Here is a 19112-nt window from a genome sequence, read left to right as displayed (position 1 = left end):
AAATATTACTAGAAAATAACTCTACAAGGTGAACACAAAATCCATAAAACTACTACTTCATTATCTTGCTGCTGAATTATATGCCAGCATGGCCAATTGTCAGCAATTCTGAGTTCATGTGTAAGGATAATCTAGTCAATTGGGAGTCTTCTGTATGACAAATGAAGCCTTCCCTCAGCTTTATATACTGGGGCCAGTTTTCTCTCTACACCTATTTGGATACAGATGTGTTGTATCAACTTCAGCCCAGAAGGAAAGTGTTTCCTAAGTCAAAGGCAGTTATTATAATCTCCCATTGGCTGAAGATCATGTTATAAGTAAGAAGCAAAAATTTTCCACTGTACTACAAGCTTTCTACAAGGCAGACTGAATATCAGATATAACTCTAGTAAAGATATAAAATGCAACATATCAAAATACTAATTTTTCTGAGGACCCAGTCTTGCTGTGATGCTCTGAGACTCTGAAAAATTTCTTAAAAAGATTATGTATATGTATGCATATACAAACCCAGAATAAAAGATATGCAAAATTCAGACTCCCTTGCATCCTTAAGAAAATATTCTTTTTTTTTTCCTTAAGAAGGTATTCTGAGTCACACTTCTGACCACTTTCATTGTTGTAACAGCTTTTATGAATGTCCCTGAGCTATATAGATGCCTGTTACATTCAATCATGGTCATTCTCACCAAGTTTCACATAAATAGTAATGAAAAATTTTAAAGAAAGGAAGAAAAAGAGAGGAAAGGAAAGTAGAGATGAAGGCAGGAAGAAAGGGAAAGAGAGAGAAGGAGATTCATTGCCCATTGTTGCCATAAGTGAAAAGGAAGAGAAACTATAAGTGGAGATAATCTTTCTGGGACATTCCTGCATATAAACAATTCCCCAAATACCATCATCTCCTTTTGGACATGTCTCTTTTTCTCTTGTTCCCTACTAGCTGAGCTGGAACTCAGCTCCAGGAAAGCCCCGGCAGAGGGAGGGCAGAAAGGGTGTAAGGCAGCCAACTTTTCCATTTCCCCTCTTGGGCTGTTTTTCCATCTTACAGTTTGCCCTGATTCAGAACGAGAAGGTGAAAACATACAGAAGGAGATGGCATCAGCCACTTTCCCTCTGTGACCAAACCACATAACAACCAAGGCTTGATATCAAAGAGTCCATGAAAGCAAGGCCTGGCCATTCAAGACAGGCTTGTTTCAAACCCTGGTCCAGTTTTGCCCCATAAATTTTGGGCTTGCCCAAAGGGAAGCATTTGGAGCAGTTGTTGAACAAACTTCCTGGCAACCACTGAGGCATTGGATTCTGTAACGTGCACTTACAGCCTGCCCTCACTGACACTACCTCCACCTGTCCTGACTCCCCTGTATCACTAGACACTGCCAATGATGCAGGTGTTGTTTTCCTTTCACTCATCAGCACCCAAGTCCATGGGGTTGTGAAGGGTTAACAGCCTTTCTTATTAATAAGAAACTGTTAGGTCCTGTGGTCACAGAAGCAAAATGAATCATGATTAGAAATATCCATCTCCCCCCTCCCTTGATATGATGCCATTAATTAAACCATAAATATGGAAAAAATCTCTCCAGTTTGTAAAGCCCTAAAAAGACAAACTGAGTTTGAAATTATCCTTAATTATGCCAGTGTTTAACAATAAACTTTGTAGTATGGGAACCTCAGCTCACTACCCAGTACATTCATGGACTTTCTGTTGACATCAGAAGAAAACTGTTTAAACTTTCTTTAATTAAACTTTCTTTAATAATACCAAGGCTTTGGGGCACCTGGGTGGCTCAGTCGGTTAAGTGTCCAACTTCAGCTTAGGTCATGATCTCGTGGTCCATGAGTTCGAGCCCCATGTCAGGCTCTGTGCTGACAGCTCGGAGCCTGGAGCCTGCTTTGGATTCTGTGTCTCCCTGTCTCTCTGCCCCTCCCCTGCTTGCACTCCATCTCTCTCTCTCTCAAAAATAAATAAACATTAAAGATTTTTAAAAAATAATGCCAAGTCTTTGGGGTGCCTGGGTGGCTCAGTCAGTTGAGCATCCACTCTTGATTTGGGCTCAGATTATGATCCCAGGGTCTCATGGGAATGAGCCCCACATCAGGCTCTATGTCTGTCTGTCTGTGTGTCTGTCTCTCTCTCTCTCTCTCTGCCCCATCTCCCCTACTTGTGTGTGTCCTCTCTCTTAAAATAAATACATAAATAAAAATATGCCAAGACTTTCATATTTATAATTGAGAATCACTATTCAATATATTTACTGATTATGTCTTTAAAGGTTAAAAGATTCAGTTATAAGCAGAGAATGTTATTTATTAGAGTTAAATGTTACTTTCTGCAAATGTCTGAAATTGCTACCCCTAGGTTGATAGGAATCTTGCATGTTAAAGTATCACCAGTTTGTGGGATGAGTGGGAAGAATAGACACTTCTCCCTCACTCCTGCACTTTATCAATTCCCATCTCACTGCTGGCCTCTCTCTGCCCTTTTCCTCATGTGTGTCAAGAAAGGAGGTAGACATCGGGGAAGACTGTGGGTTTTTTTTTTTAAATACACACAATATTTATTTGTCTATTATATCTTTTTTGTTGTTTTTGCTTTTTTATATTAAATATAATTTATTGTCAAATTGGTTTCCATACAACACCCAGTATGTTTTCACTCATATGTGGCTCCTGGGGAAGATTGTTTTAAAAGTGGTCTCTGGGTGTCTAACTCTTGGCTTTGGCTCAGGTTGTGATCTCATGGTTTATGAGACAGCCCCATGTGGAGCTCTGCACTGACAGCACAGAGTCTTGGGATTCTCTCCCTCTCCCTCTCCTTGTGCCCCTCCCCTGCTCTTGCTGTCTCTCTCTCTCTCTCTCTCTCTCTCTCTCTCTCTCTCTCAACTTTAAAAAAGTGTTCTCAATAATTTCTCTCTCCCCAGACCCTTTATAATGTGACTTAGCCACTTCTCCCACCCAGAGGTGCAATTAATTTCTCCACCCCTTCAATCTTAGTTGGCCTTATAATTTGCTTTTGCCGATAGGGCGCCGTGCAAGTGATGGGTTGTGGCTTCTGAACCTCTCAGGCTTGAGTGGCCTTGTAGCTTCTGCTCTAGCCCCTTGTATGTTGCCACTACATAATGAAGCCCAGTATTTGTTAAGGCTACACTTCTTAACAAAGAGAGAACACATGAGAGAAAGGCCCAATCAATAGCCAAAGCCAACCCCCAAATGTGTAACAGTGCTCAGTTTAGATCATCTAGCCCCAGTCAAGCTGCAGATGACTGCAGCTACATGTGTGACCCAGACAAGACCAGCAGAAAGATGCCCCACTGGGTCCAGTGCAAGTGGATGTCCCATGGTATTTTTTAAACTGAGATGTAAGTTACATATAGCATTGTGTAAATTTAAGGTGTACACTGTGTTGAATTGATACATTTATATATTACATTATGATTACCACCACAGCTTAAGCTTATACCTCTATCATGTCACAAAATTGTCATTTCTTTTTTGTGGTGAGAACATTTAAGATAGAGTTTCTTAGCAATTTTGAAGTGTATAATATGATATTGTTGACTATAATCACTATGCTGTGCATTAGATGTCCAGAACCTATTCATTTTCTAAGTGCAAGTCTATGTCCTTTAATGACATCTCCCCAATTCCCCTACACACCAGCCCCCAGTAACCACCATTCTACTCTATTTCTACAAGCTTGGCTTTTTTGATTCCACAGATAAGTGATATCATACAATATTTGTCTTTCTCTGTCTGGCTTACTTCATTAAGCACAAAGTCCATCCATGTCAGACTGCAAATGGCAGGATTTCTTTCTTTCCCATGGCTGAATAATATTCCAATTGTATATGTATTCTACAACTTCCCTATCCATTCATCTACTGACAGACACTTAGATTGTTTCCATATTTTGGCTATTGTGAATAATGCTGCAAAAAACATGGGAGTGCAGAGATCTTTTCAGAATCCTGTGTTCATTTCCCTTGGATGCATATCCAGAAGTGGGATTGGTGAATCATATGATAGTTGTATTTTTAATTTTTTTAAGAACTTCCACACTGTTTTACATAGTTGTTACTCCAATATATAGTCCCACCAATGGTGCACTGATTTCCTTTTCTCCATCCTCATTAACCCTTGTTATCCCTTGCCTTCTAGATGATAGCCACTTTAACAGATGTGAAGTGATACCTTAAATTGTGGTTTGTATCTGCATTTCCCTGATGTTGAGCATCTTTTCATGTATATATTGGCCATTTGGATATCTTTTTTGGAAAAATGGCTACTCATTTCTGTGCCCATTTTTAATTGGTTTGTTTGGTTTTATTGTTAAGTTGTATGAGTTCTTTGTATATTTTGGATATTAAGACCTTATCTATATGTCATTTGCAAATATTTTTTCCTATTTCAAAGGCTGACTTTTCATCTTGTTGATTTTTGCTTTTTGTTGTTTCTTTGTTAGTTTGATATAGTCCTACTTAGTGACTTTTGCTTTTGTTGCTTGAAATTTGGGTGTCACATCCAAAAAATTATTGTCAAGACCAATGTCAAGGAGATTCTTCCCAATGTTTTCTTCTAGGAGTGTTCTTCTAAGAGGTCTTACATTTAAGTCTTTAAACGATTTCAAGTTAATTGTTGTGAGTGGTGAATGATAGGGATCCAATTTCATTTTTCTGCATGTAATTATCGAATTTTCTTAGCACTATGTTGAAGGGACTATCCTTTCCCCATTGAGTGCTCCTGGCTTCCATATCAAATATTAGTTGACAGTATATGTGGGGATTCATTTCTGGGGTATTTTGTTCCATTGGTCCATGTTTCTATTTTTATGCCAATATCATTCTGTTTCAATTACCACAGCTTTGTAGTATAGTTTGAATTCAGGAAGTACAATGACTGCAGATTTGTTCTTTTGGCTCTTTGGGGGTCTATTCTGATTTCATACAAATCTTAGGATTGTTTTTCCTATTTCTGTGAAAAATGTCATTGGAATTTTGATAGGGATTGCATTGAATCTCTAGATGGCTTTGGGTAGTATGGACATTTTAACAATTTTAATTCTTCTTATCCATAAACACAAGACCTTTCTAGGTGTGTCTTCTTCATTTCTTTCATCAAAGTTTTATAGTTTTCATTGACAGATTTTTCACTTCCTTGGTTAAATTTATTTCTAAGTATTTTATGATTTTTGATGCTATTATGAATGGGATGGTTTTCTTTATTTCTTTTTCAGACATTTTGTTATTAGTAGGTGGAAGCACAATTGATTTCTGTATGTCCATTTTATATCCTGAAACTTCACTGATTTCATTGATTAGTTCTAGCAGTTTTTGGTTGTGTTTTCAGGATTTCATACACGTAAAGTTTATCATCTGCAAATAATGACAGTTTTACTTCTTCCTTTCCTACTTGGATGAGTTTTATTTGGTGGACTTCCAGTACTATCAAATGAGAGTGGGCACCCTGATCTTGTTCTTGATTTTGGAGAAAAAGCTTTCAATCTTCCACCATTGAGTATGATGTTAGCTGTGGGTCTGTCATATATGGCTTTTAAGGTGTGTTTCTTGTATACCCAATTTGTTGAAAGTTTTTGTCATGAAAGATTTTGTGTGTTGTCAAATGCTTTTTCCAAATATATTGAAATAAACACATGGCTTTTATCTTTTATTCTATTAATGCAGTTTATCACATTTATTGATTTGTGTATGTTGACCCATCCTTGCATCCCAGGGATAAAGCACTTAATGTGCTGTTGAATTTAGTTCACTAATATTTTGTTAAGAGTTTTTGTATTTATATTCATCAGGGATATTGTTCTATAGGGTTTTGCTGTTGTGTTAATTTGTTGTTGTTGTTGTTGTTGTTGTTGTTTGTAGTATACTTATCTGGTTTTTGGTATCAAGGTAATGCTGGCCTCATAAAATAAAGAAGAATGAAAATGCTCATGCCTGTTCAATTTTTTTGGAAGAATCCGAAAAGAGTTGTTGTTAATTATTCTTTTAATATGTGATATAATTTACCAGAGAAGCTTCTGCTCCTGGGCTTTCTAGTGTTGGGAGGTTGTTGATTACTAATTCAATCTTCTTACTTATTATTGGTCTGTTAAGGTTTTCTTTTTTTTTTAAGTTTCTTTATTTATTGTGAGAGAGTGAATGTGTGTATGAGCCAGCAGGGGATGGGTAGAGAGAGAGAGAATCCCATGCAGGCTCTGTGCTGTCATCAAGGAACCCAACAAGGGGTTCGATTCCATGAACCATAAGATCATGACCTGAGATGAAACCAAGAGTCAGATGCTTAACTGACTGAGCCACCCAGGCATCCTGGTCTGTTAAGATTTTCTATTTTTCCTGATTCAGGCTTGGTAGGTTGTATGTTTCTAGGAACTTATCCATTTCTTCTGGCTTATCTTTTTTTTGGTCTACAATTGCTCATAGTAGTCTCTTATGATACTATGTATTTCTGTAATCCCAGGGGTAATGTCTCCTCTTTCATTTATGATTTTATTCACTTGAGTTTCTCTTTTTTTTTCCTCTTAGTTGGTGTGGCTAAAGTTTTGTCAATTTTGTTTACCTTTTTTAAAAAACCAGCTTAGTTTCAGTGGTCTTTTCTAGTGTTTTTCTGGTCTGTATTTTATTTATTTCTGCTCTAATGTTTACTTTCCTTCACTGTGGGCTTAGTTTGTTCTTCTTTTTCTAGTTCCTGGAGGTATAAAGTTAGGTTGTTTATTTGTGATCTTTCTATTTTCTCAGCATGTATGTGTGCATTTATCACTATAAACTTTCCTCTCAGAATTGCTCGTGTAGCATCCCATGTGTTTCCATTCTCATTTGTTTTGACTTTTTTTTTAATTTACTTTTTTATTTCTTCTTTGACCCATGGACTGTTCAGGAGTATGTTGTTTAGTTTCCACATGCTTATAAATTTTCCAACTTTCCTCTTGTTGATTTCTAGTTATACTATTGTGGTTGGAAAACACTTGGTATGATTTCAGTCTTCTTAATTTGCTAAGACTTGCTTTGTGGCCTATCATCTGATCTATCTTGGGGAAGGTTCTGTGTGCACTTGAGAAGAATGCATATTCTGCTGCTCATGGACAGAACATTCTGTATATGTCTGTTAGGTCCATTTGGTCCAATGTACGGTTCAAGTTCAACATTTTCTTGTTGATATTCTCTCTGGCTGAACTATCCACTGCTGAAAGTGAGGTATTGAAGTCTCCTACTATTATTATATTGTTGTCAACTTCTCCCTACAGAATTGTTACTATTTGCTTAATATATTTTGGTTCTCTGATGTTCAGTGCCTATATTTACAATTATTATATCTTCTTGATGATTTGACCCCTTAACAACATGGAACGCTTCATGAATTTGCACGTTATTTTGCATAGGGGCTATGCTAACTTTCTCTTTATTGTTCCAATTCTAGTGCCTGCTGAAGCAAGCACAACCCATGGTACTGTGAACAGATAAAATTTTTGTCCTTTTAAGCCACTAAGCTTTCAAGTGACTTTTAAACAGCAGTAAATAACTGATAAAGACTTAATCTGATTGATGGGTCTAGAGAGGTTGAGGGGGCACATCCCAGCCTCTTTCTCTTATTCTTCTTTTGGGAGTAAGTAACCCACTGAGAATTCATGTCCTTTTTTTGTCATCCAGATCATAAATCTTATAGGATTGAGATGCACTATACATATTTTTTCTAAATGCTAAAAAGCCAGGAGCTAAAGTCAATATGTGACTGAAATCAAGACCAAAATCAAATATAAGAGGAAGAAGTAGGAATCAAGAATACATCTGAAAATAATTTTGAAAATTGATATAGTAAGTTTAGTAGTCACAAATTGAAAGATGATTAGTGAAATGAAAATGTTTTAAATATTTCCCATTTTCCTTTCTCTTTAAATTCTGTTGTGTCAAAATTAAAAGTAATTTATTATGATTTTTAATTTTTTTCTTCTTCATGAAATTGAAGGTGACAAAAACTATAATTTACTTCATCCTCACAGGATGTGAAAAATTCTCAAATAGGACTTTTTATTGAAAACATGTAATATCTTTGGGTTTTGGCCTTGAAACATTTCTGTTATTCATTTTTATATGAATTTAGTTCTCCTGATTATCAGAAGGATATTTGTTTTAACAACAGTGTTTCTGTGCAGTGTTAAAAAAAATTTTTTTTAATTTTTTAAGGTGATTTTTCTGAGTTGTTTTTGGTTTTTTGCTCTATTGGTCTGGCCGACTTTTATCAGGACCCTCTCTTTCCTCCATCTATGTTGTTTCTTCCTGATCAATTTTGATTTAGCCCCTCCTATTCCATCTGAGTGTGAGCCCCTGTAGAAGGTGGGAACGTGGTGCTGCTAAGCGATCAGCCTGACTTACTGCAGGACCCTTGCCTCATCTGCTAATCTAGGGCTGACTCCCTCTCATTTCTGCGGTTGCTCTTACTGGCCACTGTGCCTCCCCATGAGTATCTGGTGGCCATTTTAGGGTCTCTTATTGTCAGGTTGTGAATCATCCCGTAGCTTTTCTGTTTTCTCTGAAACAGGTGCTGATGATGCGCTGGTCTTGTGGCTCTTGCTGGTTTGCATTTTTGGGGTTCCTGGAGTACCTTGTCACCTAGCTTTGTTGTAAATGCTGTCCACTGTCTCTTTTACGTTGGAATTTGGGAAGATCTAAAAGCTATGCCTCTTCCACCACTGTCATCTTCACAGAATTTGATAAGAAGAGTTTTAACACAAGTTCAATCTTGAGCGCTTGGCCATAATTTGAAAGTGAATACCCAGTTATTTATTTAGATTAATGATAGACCAAAATGACATCTCTTGTTCACATCTCTTGTTTGTGTTACTGCCACTGCTACACTGATTAGCTGTGATGGTCACCTATAATATCACATGATCTCTGATCACCCACAAGTTTAAGATGTGAGAAATGCTGTGAAAGTAGGCATCTGTCATTTGGACCTTCTGGCAAAATACCAGGGTTAAGGTTGAACTTAGGTGTATCCTTATATATCAGTGATGTATGCGTGACTTGGCTGCCTTGGCACTGGATGGGTACATTGAATCCTGGGCTTCAGTATCAGGAAGCCCACCTACACACAGATATAAACCATGTTCTCTAGCAGAGCCCTTACCAGTTAAAAAATTGTTTAGGTTTTACCTCCAAATGCTAATCACTTTTTGATTACTTCAAAACTTGGACAGGGTGAATTTTTCTCTCTATTATTTGAAAAGGAAACTAGGAGAAAATTTTGGAGAGCACTTTAGCACTTGCATCCTTAACACGTGGAGACTGAGACATCTGGCAGGGCTGGCAAGTGTAACTTTAAGTTTTGGTCGTTCTTATGAAGTGTTACAGGTTGAATTGTGTCCCCCCAAATAAGGTATGTTAAAGTCTTCATTCTCAGTACCTCAGAATGTGACCTTATTTGGAAATAGGATAGTTGTAGATGGAATTAGTTAAGAAGAGTGGAGCCCTACTCCAACAGCGCTGATGTCCTTAGAATATAGCTGTGAAGACAGAGAGAGAATGCCATGTGACCACAAAGGCAGAGATTGGAGCTGTGTAGCTGCAACACAAAAGATTGCCTACAAACCACCAGAAGCTAGGAAGAGGCAAGGAAGTATTGCCTGACAGGTTTCAAAGTGAATGTAGGTCTGCTGACACTTTGATTTCAAGCTTCTAACCTCCACAACTGTGAGGCAATAACTTTTGTTGCTTTAAGCCATCCAGTTCATGGTATTGTGTTATGGCCCCCTAAGCAACTAATACTTTAAAGGCTAATGGGGCCTTCTTATCTTCATGGTGGGTAGCCTGTATTGAGCAATGCAGCTGGTTTTATAGTCACAAAAAAGTCACAATATACAAAGAATCTCACTGAGTCTGTGGTGGACACAGAATTCAACACCCAAGAATTTGGAAGCATGGAATGTCGACCAACATCTTTAACAGAAAATCTTTTTCCTTTAATTGAATGTTTGCTAGCCACACCAACTAAGGAAAGGCTTATTAAGCTCCAGTTCAACATCAAATTACAGTAATCTGTTACTTGCAGTGGAGAATATACTAATATGGTGTAAAAGAGTTTGAGGACAATGTTGGGGAACTATACATTTAAAAAATCTCCCACCAACCGAGAAAAATTCTCCACAAAAGGAAAAGGGGAAAAACAGTTCTATACTGAATAAGCATTAAACCAGAATGTGATGTGCATCTCAGACAATCCACTAAAAGACTGCAAAACCAGAAAGAAATCTCACCCTTTTATAAAGCCAGGCAGATACAACACACTCCCTACAAGTTGTCAAAATAAACAGTAACTATTCCTCAAATAAGAGGACTTGACAGCACCATTTGTCACACACAGCTCCCCCTAAATTTAAATCTGATCATTGGGATGGCCATCTATGTTAGCTAATTGGCTTTATCCAAAGGAAAACAAACTTGTCATATCTTTATGATAGGAGGTCATTTTGTGATTTGGAGCAAGGTGCCCGCTCAAGTTAACATCCTACTTTCCCACAGAAACTGGAAAATAAGGTTTCTGTCTTTTTTTTTTTTTTTTTTGACAATTACATCTCAAAGAGATGGCTTCTTGGTTTTTAGGAAACATCATACTTTCAAGTAAATTATTGCAGTGGCTAGATTCAAATGAAATACCATTAATTCTCCTTTTTGTGTTTCTGGTACCTGTAAAAGAATGGTTTAGTAAGTCAGTTTGCCAGTCCTAGTTTTCAGACTCTTCCAATGGATTACCTTGGACATTGACTCTTAGCAGTTGAGAAAATAGTGGCAAAAGTAATTAATTTACATCAACACTTTCACAACTTTATTTTGTGACATGCTCCATGAAGTAGAGTTTCATGGTTGTGTCAGAGATTGTTCATGGTCCTCTGCTCCTCTTCCTCAAAAACAGAATGTTTAACCAGGCATGTGGCTACACAGAATAAAGATTACATTTCAGCAGTTTTTCATGTAGATGTGGCCATAGAACTAAGTTCCAATCAATAAGATATAGTCAAAAGTCGCTTTCCAACTTCTAGGAAGCATCCTTGATAGGTTAGGGGATTCTCTTCTTTTCATGTCCTCCTTCATGCTGCATGGATTGCAGATGTACTGATTGGAGCTGTAGCAGCCATATGATACCATGAGGTGGTCTTAACAGTGGGAGACTGAGCCATGATACCTTAAAGGGCCAAAGTAGCTCTGGCCTATACATCTCCAGAATTTTACTTAAGACGGTAACAAACTTTTATCTAGTTTAAGACATTAAGACACTTATATTTTCATTTTTTCTGTCACTACTAGTTGAACTTAATACAATAGTCAGATATATCTGGGAAATTGTACATATCTTATCTCCTGCTCTACTAGGGGATATTGGCATAAGAAAAGATCCCAAAAAGACCTGCAGCAAAATATTTTGAATTTTGTTTAGTCCTCTACTCCCAGTGTTTTCTTTTTCTATTAAAACACTACAAGGAGAGTTAATTCCCGTGTTATTAGAACATAATAGAGGGCCCTGCTACAAATAGAGTAGATTTTCTATAACAATACAACTTTGCCAGTCTTGTTGCCATTTGAACAACTAGGATCTCCATATCCCTGAGCTGTATTCTGATGACTATTTAACTCCATGCTTTGTTCAGAGTGGTTTTTCAAAACTACGTTATATCACTTGAATATTATGAGCAAAGGTGGGTGGGTGGGCAATACTTCCAGAGCCTGAATTAAGTTGTTGCTTAAGTGATTAAGTCATCTATAGACATTTCAGGGCATGGCCCATACTTACTGAATTCTGTTAACACTCATGTCAGGAGTTTATAATGGAAAGTATGCATTCATTTCTATAACAAGCAGTCTCACTGTCTAGGATCTATTCTTCAGTCAGACTTAGTTCACTCAAGAGGAGTCATTGGAGGACTTTATCATGAGCTACAGCTATAAGTCAATCTTTTCACATGTCATCTAAGAGACCTATATTACAGGGTGGAGACTTAACCTTAGTTCTTCAACAAATATAACATTAAACGTAGCTTAAGCCTGGCCAACAATGTATTTTATTTGTGTAATTTTAATATCTGGTGTTAACCGAGAAGAGTGGCTTTAATAGTTCCACAGCATATCAATATTACTATTAAACAATACGAAGGCTCCTAGAAGGCCAACACTTATTTTTCTTACAGCCCCTTTGGTGACAAGCACAGGGCACATGTAGGAATTGAGGTTATTGATAGATGGGATATAGGGAAATCACTGGGGTTACCTTAACAGCACAAACGCAGTTTGGCAGAAGTTATATTTCAGTAATTTGCTCTAACAATGCCTCTTTTTCTTTGCTGCTCATGAAACAGTTAGGGGGTTGTTGGTTTTTTTTTTTTAACAACTTAATAGAATCTATTTTAGTTTCCCAATATTTGAACTAGTCTGGATGTACACACTCAGACATGAAAGGCAAGAAAGTTTTAAGTTTTGCTGAAGTCCAAGTCTTCTGTAACCTAATTAATTTGGTTACACTGATATTTTTAGAACCTTTAAGACCAGAGCCACATTAAACATGCTCCAGAGCTCAAGTGTATCTGGCCCCAAAAGCTCGGGAGTTGCCCTGTGCCTTGCACAGTTTGCCACCTTGTATTTTTCTGTAAGGATAACGCTATTTTCTGTTTTGAAAAAATTTGTTTGGCTTCTGCAGAATGGGTGGAGCGTGGGCATCTTCTCTATTAGAACTAGTGTTTTAAATTCTGAAACATCAAACAAACAAAATATCACGTTTTCTTTGTTAATCGTAAAATTAATAAATCCCCATCAGAGAAGGATTCTGACTTTAATTCTTCCCTCTGAAGGAGGAGCTTCTTGGGAGGGATGGATTCTGCAGCTATCACTCAAAATAGCATCACAGGAAAAGCCTCGCTGTGCTTGAAGAACCATATGAAAGCACTCTCTGGTAGTTGCTTTAAATGAAATACAAGATAATACTGCCAAAACTATACCAGCATTTGAAGCCATTGCACCAAAGATATACAGTATAGTTCCCTATTAAAATTTGAACTAGATCATAGTTGTAAGGCTTTCTTTTCTTGTCTCATTTAATTCATGTTTTCCCTCCCTTTTTAATAGCCTGAAAGTATTTTTGTGACTCTGGAACAATGATTTTTAAACCTGAGTGTGTGTGAGGCTCAAATTCACAGACCGATTCAGTAGGACTGGACTGGGTTCAGGAAATCACTTTTATAACAAAACCCAGATATTTCTTTCTTTTCTTTTCTGTAACTGATATTGGGGCCTGCATCTGGCCATTCCCTGTCACTGCTCTATCTCCTTTCTTTTCTCACAACCATCTAGAGACAAACGAAGCAAGCTTGCCCTCTACCTTTTAATATCTGGCCCTCCATAAAAACTCTAGAGTATATTTGGCCAAGTCTGTTCCTTGATATGCTAAATGGGAATTAAGATGGTGGCCGTGATTTTACTTAATACATTAATTAATGAGGGAGCCAGTAAAATAAAAAACTGGTTCAAAATCTTATATATCTTTAGGAATGCTGAAAGAAATTTGTAAGCAGATGGAAAACTGGTCAATATCCACAGAGTTATAATCAATTATTTTCCACATGAAAATAATTCATTTGCATTAATATGGGCAAAACTAATTTGCATTACTGTAGATTTTCTAAGACTTACAGAGGTATAAAATAACTCAAAGACTGGTCTCAGCCCCCTTTAGAACTAGTTGACCTGGAAGGGTGTGCAAGTGATTTTTTTTTTCCCATTTGTCTTACAAATTTTTCCTGACACAGCCAGAAACCTAAATTTCCTTATCAGTAAAATGAGAGATTTGGACTAGTGGCTTCTGAGACCCTTCAATTCCAACATCCTGTTATTCTAATTTCTTGGCCGTTATCTATGTACGTGCATACAACTCATGGAATATTTTCGTAAGAACTATTATAGTCATTTTTATTAGTCAAATCAGCCATAGCTATGAGTGCATCCTCTTGCAGTCTCTGTCTAAAAATAAAATCAGGGGTGCCTGGGTGGCTCATTCTGTAAAGCAACAGACTTTTGATTTTGGTTCAGGTCATGATCCCAGGATCATGGGATTGAGCCCTCTCTCTCTCATAAATAAATAAATAAAATAGAATAAAATAAAATAAAATCAATCATAAATTCTGCCTTTCTCCCAGTTACTTTTAGGCTATGTGTTTGTATTGTGTGTGTGTGTGTGTGTGTGTGTGTGTGTGTGTGTGTGTGTAAATGAAAGCAGGCCCTAAGTATAGGTATTTTCGGCATATTTGTTCACTGTCTTTTCCAAATGCTACCTACGGAAGACACTGGTAACTGGGTAATTGTGACAAGTCAGGACAATATTGTGTACATTTTATAGATGGTGAATCTTTGAGAAGGAAGGAATCAAGATTTCTCTAATTTTGCAGACTTTCCTGTAGGGCAAATACAGCAGAACTTTTTTTAAGATTGTTTTGTGATGGCAGAGGTGGTCATAGCAGTGTTAGGGGTGTCAAAACTTGGTGGAGCTGGTGGAGGCCAGTGTTAGGCAGTAGAGAATAAGAAGATACTGAAGTATGGTTTTTGTTTGTTTGATCACTTCATTTCTCCTCTATTAGAGGAGCTTTAAACTAAACTTTACAGCAGTGGAGAAGGACAGAGCCTCTTCAGCTTTGTAATTTAACAAATGTTTGTTGAAAGAATATCTGAACTACCTTTCTTTTCTGGAAACAGAGAGCCCAGGTCTCCTAAAAAGCTCTCAAACTATTGAGTTTTTAAAAATTCTATTGTATTTGAAGGCGTGAAAACATGCATTAATGATTACATTCAGCTGATATTTTTGGAGGATAAATATTCTACTTTGTAGATTTTATCAGGTAAAACCCCATTCAGTTTAGAAATCATCATCAAAATTCTTTTTTATTTAAATTTGTTTATTCTCATTTGAATGGTCTCACTTTAACTAAAACAATATTCTTGATGGTAAAACATAAAAACAATCACATTTCTTTGTTTCAATCTTTCTTTTCTTTCATCCTAGTCATTTCTGTAAAAACAGAGACCAAAATGACTGGGTAGGATTATGGAGGATTTCTGGTAATAATACACCTACACAATGTGCTGCAGGAAGTAGAAAGTCCATACTTGATGCCCTCAGTAACTTATGACTCATATGAATCATATAAGAACATAGGACTATTACTACTGAATGTTGAAGATTTATGTCCCAAGCATATTTTTCTACACCAATAACATAATATGGATTCAAGGGGCAAAAATATCAAATCCTAGATCTTCTATACACACATATACATTTATATCTGTCTACATAAATATGCACAAAAGTGGTTTCAAGTAAGGTGCAGGAGGTGGATGTGGAGGATGGGATGATTAAAAAAATAACAAATAGTAATTAACACATTTTATAAGGGAGCCAAATGACATTCATGCATTAATTTTAGCATCATAATAGCCCTGAGAAATCATTTCTAGTAACACCATTTTACAGATGAAGAAAATGAGACTCAGTAGTAAGTAGCAGAGCCCAGATTTGAAACAAGTTCTGCCTGATTCTAAAACAAATAGGACGTACAGTAAGACTTTTCCTGTTGTCCCTAAACTGCAGCTAGGGCGCCAAACTAAAGTCAAAAATCACTAAGTACGTCCACAGTTTAAAATCAGAGAGTTACCAGCATCTGGAGCCAGCCATATTCTCTTATTGTTCCTACAACCAATTGTTCCTACAACCAATTCTATGCACCTCTCATCTCTGATTGCCTCCCTGAAAGGACTGAGAGTGAAAGAGGTGTAGCTTTCCCTTCCCCAAAGCTAATGGGAAGGAAAAAGGAAAAGAGAGGATTTTTTCTAAAGATTGCAGTACCTTGAAGAGGAGGCCAACATTTTTATCCTCACACAGGCTTTGGTTCAAGAGTGGACATGTTGCTTGGCCCCCATGTGATCTGAATAGGGGCAGAAATTTGGGGAGAGAGAGGGCAAGGTGAGATCCAAGGACCACTCTGCCTGTGATCTGTTGGTTTCCATTAAAAGATGGATCCCATGTGTCCCTGCTGACCTCACAATTTGCTAAAAGATGAGAACCAGGGCTATACCTTTGGGCAATGTAAGCTCTCTCTCTCTCTCTCTCTCTCTCTCTCTCTCTCTGTGTGTGTGTGTGTGTGTGTGTGTGTGTTGGGAAGCAGGATGGAGGCAAAGAGGGCCCCTCCCCTGTTACTTGTGAAGATTGTTGGAGCCTTCTTGTCAGCCTGTGTAGACCTTGAACAGAAGTGCAGTCATGGTTAACCAAGAAGAGGTCTGCAACTCAGCCCCTCCTCCCCAACCCCAACCCCCACTTGAAAAACATCTGGAAGAAGGATAAGAAGATGGACACAGATGCAACCATGGTCCCTCCACTCAGAACTAGTCTGAGTGAAGGAAAGAGAAGAGTGGAGGAAAGAGAAGATTACTTTGAATCATTTTTGAGAAAAGGAGTGAATCTTAAATGCCAGAATTAGACTGTTCAAATAACCAAAATGAGCTAAAAAATTATTAAACTGGCCAACATGTTGTTAAGAAAGTATATACTAGAGGAAAAGGTTTGGGGGAGATGGTCATTTAGCACAAATGTCAGGAGAGTTATGGAAAATATAGAACCTTTTTATTTATACACTGCCCCCAAAAAAGTTAAGCATAGTCACCAAACCAATTATTCTATTATTCTTTTCTCTATGTAATCCCGATAAGAGTAAGGAGCCAGAGGCATATCTCTAGCACTTAGAGCCCTTTTTAAGACTTCCCCAGAGATGCCTGCGTGGCTCAGTCAGTTAAGCATCCATTTTCCGCTCAGGTCATGATCTCACGGGTTCTTGAGTTTCAATCCTGTGTCAGACTCAGGCTCCAGAGTTGATGGTGCGAAGCCTGCTTAGGATTCTCATTCTCTCCTCTCTCTGCCCCTCCCTCACTCATGTTTTCTCTCTCTTTTGTAATAAATAAATAAATATAACAACAACAACAAAAGACTTCCCCAATTAACTGGGACTCCTACCTGATTGGAAAGTTCTTGACTGATTCTATTTGTCTCAGCTCCAAGATGAAGGATGACTTCAGCTTTCTCTGCAGGACCAGTGGAGCAAATGCTTTAAAATATTCCCAGATTCGGGGCGCCTGGGTGGTGCAGTCGGTTAAGCGTCCGACTTCAGCCAGGTCACGATCTCGCGATCCGTGAGTTCGAGCCCCACGTCAGGCTCTGGGCTGATGGCTCAGAGCCTGGAGCCTGTTTCCGATTCTGTGTCTCCCTCTTTCTGTGCCCCTCCCCCGTTCATGTTCTGTCTCTCTCTGTCCCAAAAATAAAATAAAAAACGTTGAAAAAAAATATATAAAATATTCCCAGATTCAAGGAGTCTTAAGTCTTTAAATGGCAGGTTTAAGCATTGTGCCTTTACAGAACATGCCATTCACAACCTTACCATGCCCTCCTTTCCCTGATCCTTAATTCCTATGTACTCACAGAGACAATTGAATCTTCAAGGAGTAGTATCTAATTTAAGTTTATGGGGCCAATGATCACTGTGGTAGATTGCATCCTTCGTTCTAATTCTCTGCCCCTTCCAGTGTCCTTGCCTTTTCCCATCGATCTTGCAATCCTACCCACTAAAGGAGCAGAATATATTTCTCCACACCTTGACTTCAGCTTTAGCCATGTGACTTGTCTTGGGCAACAGAATGAAATGGAAATGACAATGTACCATTATAAGCCTGGGCCTCAAGAGGCCTTGCATATTGCCTCTTATGGACATGCAAGTCATAGCTTTTGTTTCAACCACTACATTTTGGGATGGTTTACAATGCACTAAATGATAATTGATACAATAATTTTTCTAGTACAGTGAATATATAAATAGAAAAAATTGCTATTATTTCCAGAATAATTTCCACTTTGATTGCATTTACTAGCTTAATAAGTGATTACATTAATTTGTGTTTGTATTATTTGCTGAAAAATATGTATTTCCTGGCATAGTCTAAGAAGAAAATGTATCTACATCTTCATTCTATAGAACTCTGGGAGGACTGTCCAGTCATTGCTGACAAGGTATACTCCTGCATAAACCATCACAGCACAGGGGGCATGCACAGTTCATCTGAAAAGCAGCTAAATTTGCTTGATGTGTTGCAGTCCAGAACTTCATTTATGAGTCACTTATTTAGAATTCATAGACACAATATTTTCCCATAGAAACACAGTATTATAATATCCTAGGGCAAATGTACAAAAGGCCACTTAGCCCCATAATAAAACTGAATATCAATAATGCCACAGAGCACAAAGAACACTTTTTCTCCCACTGCTCAGGTTTCCCTCTCTGCTTTGCCCACCCCCCCTTCTTTATTTGCTCTTTCCAAAGGAAGAGGAGCAGCTGATTGGTTAAAGCCTCGGTTTGTTGGGCCACGTGTACTAAGTGAGCAGGATCACACTGTTTTGAATGGTGATGAGAACCCTCACTATCCCAGCTCTGTCATCCTCCCACAATTGTTTGGCTTCATGGACTTGGATGGAGTCCTCTCTACAGTCTCTCTTTCTCTCTCACTCTCACTTTCCCTCTTTCTCTCATTCTCTCTCTCTCTCCTCCTTCTCTCCCTTCCCAGACATGCCTGAGCCTACAGTTCCCACATTTCATATTTGCAAAGGCAGCAGGAAATCCCAGTTTAGTCTCGGGCCGAAGATGGGTTTTCCATCAGAGTAGTCCAAATTCATTAATCGGGGAGTTTCAAAAATGCCTGTGCAGGGGCGCCTGGGTGGCACAGTTGGTTAAGCGTCCGACTTCAGCCAGGTCAGGATCTCGCGGTCCGTGAGTTCGAGCCCCGCGTCAGGCTCTGGGCTGATGGCTCAGAGCCTGGAGGCTGTTTCTGATTCTGTGTCTCCCTCTCTCTCTGCCCCTCCCCCGTTCATGCTCTGTCTCTCTCTGTCCCAAAAATAAATAAACGTTGAAAAAAAAAACTCATTAAAAAAAATAAAAAATGCCTGTGCAGATTAATAAATCAGTGTTTAATTTCTCTTATTTGGCTGGTTGTCCCTACTAAACACATCATTAGTCAGAAAGCTGA

At 38.1% G+C, this 19112-nt stretch overlaps 1 long non-coding RNA gene and 1 pseudogene across 1 annotated transcript in view; one reads left to right on the top strand and one right to left on the bottom strand.

Moving 5' to 3' along the window:
* LOC123384958 overlaps positions 1-17236 on the top strand; it is a 43567-nt gene extending 26331 nt beyond the window's left edge. Inside the window, exon 5 of the long non-coding RNA XR_006596804.1 lies at positions 17091-17236. This is a non-coding gene — a long non-coding RNA (uncharacterized LOC123384958). The remainder of the gene's footprint in view (positions 1-17090) is intronic.
* LOC111560327 lies at positions 7350-7448 on the bottom strand (annotated as a pseudogene).
* Positions 17237-19112: the final 1876 nt, after the last annotated feature.

Source organism: Felis catus, chromosome B1 (genome assembly GCF_018350175.1).
Source record: "Felis catus isolate Fca126 chromosome B1, F.catus_Fca126_mat1.0, whole genome shotgun sequence".
Lineage (NCBI taxonomy): Eukaryota > Metazoa > Chordata > Mammalia > Carnivora > Felidae > Felis > Felis catus.
Note: the sequence above shows the minus strand (reverse complement) of the source record. Positions and strands in the feature narration are given on the sequence as shown.